We start from the raw sequence: 9,202 nt of genomic DNA on the forward strand, positions 1-9,202 counted from the left end.
TTTTTGTTCCACATGGTCCCACAGCCATTCAGTCCCAAAGAAACACACAGAGGTAAACATCAATTATAAACTGGTTGGCCTATTATCTCAGGCTTCTTATTAACTCTTATATCTTACATCTTAACCTATAGTTCTTGTCTGTGTTAGCCACGTGGCTTGGTACCTTTTATCAGAGAGGCATTCTCATCTTGCTTCCTCCATGTCTAGGTGACGACTATAGACTGAGCCTCTCCTCTTCCCAGGATTCTACTATTCTGGTCGCCCCACCTATACTTCCTGCCTGGCTACTGGCCAAACAGCATTTTATTAAACAATTCAAGAGACAAATCTTTATAGGGTACAAGACCGTGTCCCACAGCAGCTTTTGTTTCCACAGAAGAAGAAAAGCTATGGATACTATCAAAATTGATAAAGATTCGATTTGAACAAGAAACATCTCAATTAGATGAGATAATAGTTCATTAAGCACCATGGCTGTTTAATCTAAACAAACCTATAAAACTAACAAATGCTTTTCATTTAATCAAATATAACTTGTCAAAAGAGAATCTTCCCAAAATTAGGGTTTGGGAAGCATTTTGTTTCTGTCTTTTCAGGAGAATAGAGGTATCCAGCTAAGGAATCTGAAGACTATTACACAAATGAGACATCTGAAGAGAAAGGACAAATCATCCAGAAAAAAATGTCCCAAGAAAAAGAGTAAATTGGCCTATTGGTATATCACATTTCCAACAGGATAAAATTTCATAAATCTTCCCAAATGTTTGTTTCTGCTGTTCTCTACAGACATATAATTTAAATAGACTTTTTTCTAGTCCATGTCTAATTAAAAATCAAAGTTGGCTTTGGAGTTGGAGTGTGTTTCTCTCCTTATCTAAACACAAGCAAGCTTATTAAAGTGAAATCCAAATCTCTGTCTCATGTCAGAAGAGTCACCTGATATGGGACAGAAGAAAAACAAATATTTAAGGACTATTATATTGCCACTTATCTCATAATTCTTTGGTTTTTATTCAAAGGTCATAATTTGAATATATTTCCTTTTCTTCTTTTTAGGACAGCAGAAATGGTATTTAAAACAATGAAAATGAAATTTGCTTCATCATTTGCTTAACCATATCTTACCCATATTATACTGAGGTATGTATTCATTCACTGGTCATTTGGAAAGATCCAAGTGTGCTAGATTTCTTGTATGGCTCCTATTTTTGAATTATACATGGTTGTGTGTGTGCGTGTGTTTTTGTGTGTGATAGTTAATCCTTTGGTTTTATATTAACTCTTTAATAGCTTTTCCTTAGGTATAAGGTTTTATAAGGTTTATTATATATATATATATATAAAATGGTAATATAGAGTACTAACTAATTATATAAAAAGGTTTCAACTACCATCCTGTACATGATTTTGGGTTTTAATCCCTATCAGTTTTCTGTAGTGTTGATGGAGAGGGCTACCTACTTGTTTGCCCTGGCTGCCCAGCTAGCTTAAACCCAAAATAACCACACAGAAATTGTATTAATTAAATCACTGCCTGGCCCATTATCTCTAGCCTCTTATTGGCTAACTATCACATCTTGATTTAACCCATTTCTAATAATCTGTATATCACCATGAGGTCATGGCTTACCAGGAAAGATTTAGCATGTCTGACCTGACAGCCCCATGGCAGCTCTCCCTCTGCCCTTCTTCCTAGCATTCAGTTCTGTTTTCCCTGCCTACCTAAGTTCTGTCCTATCAAAAGGCCAAGGCAGTTTCTTATTCAACCAATGAAAGCAACACGTAGACAGAAGGACCTCCTACACCACTGTAGTGAACCATGAACATGCCAAACAGTGACCTTTGAAGTCTCCATAAGGAGGATGGGGCCCCACAATGATGTTTTATTCAGGACTATGATAAAGCCACTAAACTTAAAAATACCACCTAAAGACTGACTTTGGACTACAAACTTCTCAGAACAGTTTCGAGGTAGCTAGCTGAGATGATCCAGCCTCACAGACTACTCTAGTTAGGACTTGAGACAAGCCCTGCACTTCCCCATTAGGTAGAGACTGGAAACAAATGACACCAGCTACCTCTCCCAGGACTTGACAATTAACCCCAAATTTTCTTTTCACGATCCCCTAAAAAGGCCATAGCCCCTAGACAGCAGGAAGTAAAATTAAGAACATGAGGCCCACATTCCCAAGGGTTAGGGTGGGTAGTTTTTGATCTTTCACCACATTATGGATATTTGTCATTATTTAGGGGGATTGGGTACAAGTTGTTACTGATAATGACCAGGAAAAAAGCTAAACAAAGGAAATTAGATTCAAGGTTCTTGTTTTGAAAAGAAAAAAGGGGGCTAGAGATATGATAGGATAACAGGGTAGATTATTTTGAATCTACTTTGAAAAGAAAAAAGGGAGGATAGAGATAGGATAAGATAAAAAGATAGGTCTGTCAGATATCCTAGGCCGGTAGACTGAAGATGGGTGTCCCAACATTGCAGAGGAACTTTGGGTGACTGTCCAGGCAGCCAAATGTTTCTGCCATTTCTCACAATTTTTGGAAGTTGCTTGCTTACTCTTCTTGTTTAATCAGCTAATATAATTTCTGTCTTGGGTCTCTGAGGGAGGTTGAAGACTAGATATTTACAGTTTTCCTGGTTCATCTGAAGCAGAAACCCAGTTATGATAGAAAGTAAATTACATACAAGACTTTGGACTCACCAAGTTAGAATAGATATGGAGCATTTTCTCTGAATTTGTCAAATGCAAAAGGACTAGACATTGTTGATGTATTCATTTCTTGTATATATTGTATATTGTTACTGTACCTTTTGTATATAGTTTTTTATATTAGCCTTTTTAAATTTAGACAAAAGAGAAATATAGTGGTATATTATTGGTGTTTTAATAAATAAAGCTTGCCTGAAGATCAGAGGGCAAAGTAGCCATAACAGTCGACCATACAGGACAGGAAGTGGTGGTACACCCCTTTAATCTCAGGACTCAGAACACAGAGGCAGATAGATCTCTGTGAGTTCAAGGCCACCCTGGGCTACATGAAATTGAATCTGTCTAAAAGAGAAACAGAGCTAATACAAAGGTGAACCCAGCACTTGGGATCACACACCTTTAATCCCAGCACTAGGGAGGTGGAGACAGGAGCAGTATGGCTGCGCAGAGAGAGGAATATAAAGGGAAGACACAGGAACTCAGTGGAGTGTGGAGTGTGGGGTGTAGAGTCTTCAGGATTAGTGGAGATAGAATCTTGCCCATTTTTGGTGTGAGGTAGAGGTAAGAGCCAGTGACTGGTTGCTTTACTTTTCTGATCTTCAGATTGAATTTCAATATCTGTCTCTGGGTTTTTATTATTCATGCTACATACAATACTTTTGTACAATATTTTATACAATATTAAATTTACCCAATTATCCCAAATATGTCTTTTATATCTATTGAATTGCTCTTACATTGACACACATTCACAACTTATTTTTCAGTGTTATTCAGAGTATTTTTTTGGGGGGGGGGTTTCGAGACAGGGTTTCTCTGTGGCTTTGGAGCCTGTCCTGGAACTAGCTCTTGTAGACCAGGCTGGTCTCAAACTCACAGAGATCCGCCTGCCTCTGCCTCCCGAGTGCTGGGATTAAAGGCGTGCGCCACCACTGCCCGGCTCAGAATATTTTTATATGTATTTCTAGCTTTAAAAATTGTACATGTAAGTGTAATCCTCATTCCCCATCAATGAAACTTCTCTTTGCAACAGATTTCTTCCTTCCTTCCTTCCTTCCTTCCTTCCTTCCTTCCTTCCTTCCTTCCTTCCTTCCTTCCTCCCTCCCTCCCTCCCTCCCCCCCCCCCCTCTTTCTTTTATTTGGTTTTTGAGATAGGGTTTCTCTGTGTAGCTCTGGCTGTGCTGGAAGTCACTCCATATACCAGGATGGCTTCAAACTCACAGAGATCCACTTGCCTCCGCCTCTTGAGTGCTGGGATTAAAAGCATGCACCACCACTGCCTGGCTGTTTGTTTTCTTGATGTGCAATTTTTAAAGTTCTTTCTTATTTAAGACATTAACTCTCTATCAGATCTATAATTGGTAAGAATCTTTTCCATTCTGCAGGGTAATGCTTTGCCTGAACGATGGTGTCCTTTGCCATACAGAAGCTTCTCAGTTTCATGCAGTCCCATTTATTAATTGTTGATCTTAGTGTCTGTGCTATCAGTGTTCTGCTCAGAAAGTCTTCTCTTGTGCCCAAACATTCACAGCTGTTCCCCACTTTCTCTTCTATCGAGTTCAGTGTATCTGGTTTTATGTTGAGATCTTTAGTCCATGTGGAGTTGAGGTTTGTGCAGAATGATAAGTATGGATTTATTTGCATTCATTTACATGTAGACATCCAATTTGACCACCAGCGTTTGTTGAAGTTGCCGCCCCTTTCCCCCTTTTTTCGAGACAGGATTTCTCTGTGTAACAGCCTTGGCTGTCCTGGAACTAGCTCTTGTAGACCAGGCTGTCCTAAACTCATAGGGATCCACCTGTCTCTGCCTCCCAAGCTTGAGATTAAAGGCATGTGCCACCTCTGATCAGCCTTCAGTTGCTGTCTTTTTATCCAGTGTGTATTTTTTGCTTCCTTATAAAAAATATCAGGTGTTCATATATGTGTAGATGTATGTCTGGGTCTTCAATTTTATTCTGTTGATCAACCTGTCTATTTTTATGCCAATACCATGCTGTTTTTATTACTCCAGCCATATAGAACAACTGGAAACCAGAAATGGTGCTTCCTCTAGCAGTTCTTTTATTACTCAGGATTGTTTTAGCTATTCTCTTTGTGTGTGAGTGTGTGTGTTTCCATATGAAGCTGAAAGTTTTTCCATTTTCGGTCTGTGAAGAATTGTGTTGGAAATCTGATAGGGGTTGCAATGAATCTGCATTCCTTTTGGTAGTGGCCATTTTTACTGTTAATCCTATCTATTCACAAGCATGGGAGATCTTTCCATCTTCTGGTATCTTCTTTAGTTTTTCTTCAAAGACTTGAATACAGGTCTTTCACTTGCTTGGTTAAAGTTACCCCAAGATATTTTATATTGTTTGTAGCTATTGTGAAAGGTGTTAACTTCCCTGGTTTGTTTGTTTGTTTGTTTGTTTCTTTCTTTCTTTCTTTCTTTCTTTCTTCCTTCCTTCCTTCCTTTCTTTCTTTCTTTCTTTCTTTCTTTTTAAAAGATTTATTTAGTTATTAACTATATAGTACTTTGCCTGCCTGTGGGTCAGAAGGGGGACACAGATCTCATTATAGATGGCTGTGAGCCACCATGTGGTTGCTGGTAATTGAACTCAGGACCTTTGTAAGAACAAGCAGTGCTCTTTTTTTCTCATTTTTTTTTTTTTTTGGTTTTTCGAGACAGGGTTTCTCTGCAGCTTTAGAGCCTGTCCTGGAGCTAGCTCTTGTAGACCAGGCTGGTCCGAACTCACAGAGATCCGCCTGCCTCTGCCTCCCGAGTGCTGGGATTAAAGGCGTGCGCCACCACCGCCCGGCTTTTCTCATTTTTTTTATTAAAAATTTCCATCTCCTCCCCTCCTTCTCCCCCTTCCCTCCCCTCCCTTCCACCCATACCCCCACTCCCTCCCTCTCCAAGACAAAGAGCCATCAGGGTTCCCTTCACTCTGTTAAGTCCAAGGTCCTCCCAACTCCCCCCAAGTCCAGGAGGGTGAGCAACCAAACTGACAAGGCTCACAGTGAGCCCGTCCATGCTGTAGAGTTCACGTTCATTGCCGTTGTCCTTGGTTTCTCAGTCCTCCTCCGCCGTCAGCCACATTCAGAGAGTCTGGTTTGGTCCCCTGTTCCATCAGTCCCATTCCAACTGGACTTGGTGGTCTCCCGTTAGATCTGTACCACCGTCTCAATGGGTAAACGCACTCCTCACGGTCCTGACTTCCTTGCTCATGATCTCCCTCCTTTTGCTCCTCATCAGGACCTTGGGAGCTCAGTCCGGTGCTCCTATGTGGGGCTCTGTCATTTTCTCCATCCAACGCCAGGTGAAGGTTCTATGATGATATGCAAGATATTCACGAGTATGGCAATAGGATCTGGACATTTATGGCTCCCTCTCCTCAGCTGCCCAAGGACCTAGCTGGGGGCGTCTTCCTGGACACCTGGGAACCCCTCTAGAGTCAAGTCTCTGCCAACCTTAGAATGGCTCCCTTAATTAAAATATATAATTCCTTGTTCCCATATCCACCCTTCCTATATCCCAACCATCCTATTCCCCCAAGCTCTTCCCATCCTCCGCTTCACACTTTTCTCTCCCCATCCCCCCATTCCTCCAACCCACCCCACCCCCAAGTTCCCATTTTTTGTCTGGCAATCTTGTCTACTTCCAATATCCAGGAGGATAACTATATGTTTTTCTTTGAATTCACCTTTTTATTTAGCTTCTCTAGGATTTTTTACGAATTATAGAACAAGCTGTGCACTTAATCTCTGAGCCATCTCTCCAGCCCCCCTGGTTTCTTTCTCAATCTATTTGTCATTGTATACAGGAGGGCTACTGATTTTTCTGTATTACTTTTGTACCTTGCTACTTTGTTGAAAATATTTATCAGCTGTAAAGGTTTACTGGTGTGGTTCTTAGGGTCCTTTATGTAGAAAATAATGTCATCTGCAGTCACATACTTTAATTTCTTCCTTTCCTGTTTGTATCCCTTTAATCTCCTTCAGTTGTCTTATTCCTCTCGCTAAGCTTTGATTTTTATATTAAATAGGTACAGAGAGAGTGGACAACCTTGTCTTGGTCCTGATTTCAGTGGGAATGCTCTGGGTGTCTTTGTTAGGTCTGTGGTTTTCAACCTGTGGGTCATGACCTCTTCGCAGATCGAATGACCCCTTCGCAGGCGTTGCCTAAGACCATCTGAAAACACAGATATTTACATTATGATTCATAACAGTAACACACTTACAGTTATGAAGTAGCAATGAAAATAATTTTCTGGTCGGGGTCACCAAAACATGAGGAACTGTATTAAAGGGTCATAGAATTAGGAAGGGTGAGAACTACTGGTTTGGGTTGATGCTGTCTGTGGGCTTGCTGTAAATAATTTTTATTTTGTTGAAATTTGTCTCTGTATCCCTAGTCTCTTCCATGGCTTTTATCATGAAGAGGTGTTGGATTTTTTCAAAGGCCTTTCTGCATCTAATATGATGATCACATGGGTTTTGTTTTTCATTGTTTATATTGTGGATTACGTTTGCTGATTTTCTTATGTTGAACCATTTCTGCATCTCTGAAATGAAGGCTACTTGATTATGGTGGCTATTTTCTTTTAAGAAATGTATTCTTGAATTTGGTTTGCAAGTATTTTATTAAGAATTTTGCATCTATGTTCATAAGGAATATTTATCTGTAATGTTCTCTCTTGGTTGGGTCTTTGTGTGGTTTAAGTATCAGGGTAATTGCAGCTTTGTAAAAAAAAAACTGGGCAATGCTGGCTCAGTTTCTATTTTGTGGAGATTTTGTTTTTGAAGATTTGGTAGAATTCTGTGCTGAATCTGTCTGGCCTGGAGCTTCTTTGTGTTGGGAGACTTTTAATTGTTGCTTCTATTTCACTAGGTGTGATGGGTCTGTTGAAATTGTTATCTGATCTTGATTTAACTTTGGTAGATAGTACATATTAAGAAATTTATTACTTTAGGGTTAAAATCCTTTAGGTTTTCCTTTTTGGTGGAGTACAGGTTTTTTAAACATGTGCTTATGATTATCTGGATTTCCTTAGTGTCTGCTATGATGTTCCTATTTCCATCTCTAATTTTGTTAATTTGAATCTTCTTTCTCAGTATTTTGGTTAATTTGCACAAGGGTTTATCAATTTATTAATTTTCTCAATGAACCAACTCTTCATTTCATTGACTCTTTTTTTTAATCTTTTCAAGACAGTGTTTCTTTGTGTAGCTATGGCTGTCATGAAACTCTCTCTTTGTAGACCAGACTGTCCTCAGTGTCAGAGATCCACCTCCCTCTGCCTCTCTGGAGTGCTAGGATTAAAGACATGTGCCACTATGCCAGGTTTCATTGATTCTTTTATTGATTTTGTTGTTGTTTCTACTTCATTGATTTTAGCCCCGTGTTTGATTACTTCTTGCCATCTACTCTTTTTGGTATTGTTTCTTCATGTTGTTTAAAGCTTGTCATCGAGTTTTTAATATGAAATGTCTCTATCTTTTTGTATATAGGCATTTTGCATGAGCTTGCCTCTTAGAACTATCTTTATTATGTCCTATAGATTTGGGCATGTTGTGTTTTCATGAATTCTAAAAAGTTTTAAATTTCCTTCTTTATTTTTATCTTGACCCATTTTTCATTCAGTAGTGAGTTATTCCATTTCCGTACTTTGTTAGCTGTCTGTTATTTCTGTTGTTGTTGATATCAGCTTCAATTTGTGGTGGTCAGATAGGCTGTAGGATGTTATTTCAATTTTCTTTTTTCCCTTTTTTTCTTTTTGGTGTTTCTTTCCCTCCCTCCCTCCCTCCCTCCCTCCCTCCCTCCCTCCCTGCCCTCCTCCCTCCCTCCCTCCCTCCCTCCCTCCCTCCCTCCCTCCCTCCCTCCCTCCCTCCCTCCCTCCCTCCCTTCTTTCTTTCCTTTCTTGCTTCTTTCTTATCTTTCTTTCTTTCTTTCTTTCTTTCTTTCTTTCTTTCTTTCTTTCTTTTGAGACAGGGTTTCTTCTGTGTAACAGCCCTAGCTGTCCTGAACTAGCTCTTGCAGACCAGGCTGACCTTGAACTCACAGAGATCCACTTGCCTCTACCTCCTGAGTGCTGGGATTAAAGGCGTGTGCCACCACTGTCTGGCTTCAATTTTCTTATAATGTTGAGATTCACCTTGTGTCCAAGTATGTGGGTCAGCTTTGGAGAAAGTTCCCTTAGTTGGTGAGAAGAAGGTGTATTCTATTGTGTTTGGGTGAAATGTTCTACACATATCAGTATGTGATTTTAGCAGTGATAGTGTTTCTTTTTTTAAATGAGAGTTATTTCAAGTTACTTTATACAGTTTTCTCTTCACACAGAACCTAGACAATCATTTTGTTCTTAATTTTTATTTTTTAATTTCATGTGTATAGATGTTTTTTCATGGGTGTCAGGCCCCATGGGACTGTAATTACAGACAGTTGTGAGCTGCCATGTGGGTGCTGGGAATTGAACCTGGGTCCTCTGGAAGAACAG

Source organism: Arvicola amphibius, chromosome X (assembly GCF_903992535.2).
Source record: "Arvicola amphibius chromosome X, mArvAmp1.2, whole genome shotgun sequence".
In the NCBI taxonomy this organism is placed as follows: domain Eukaryota; kingdom Metazoa; phylum Chordata; class Mammalia; order Rodentia; family Cricetidae; genus Arvicola; species Arvicola amphibius.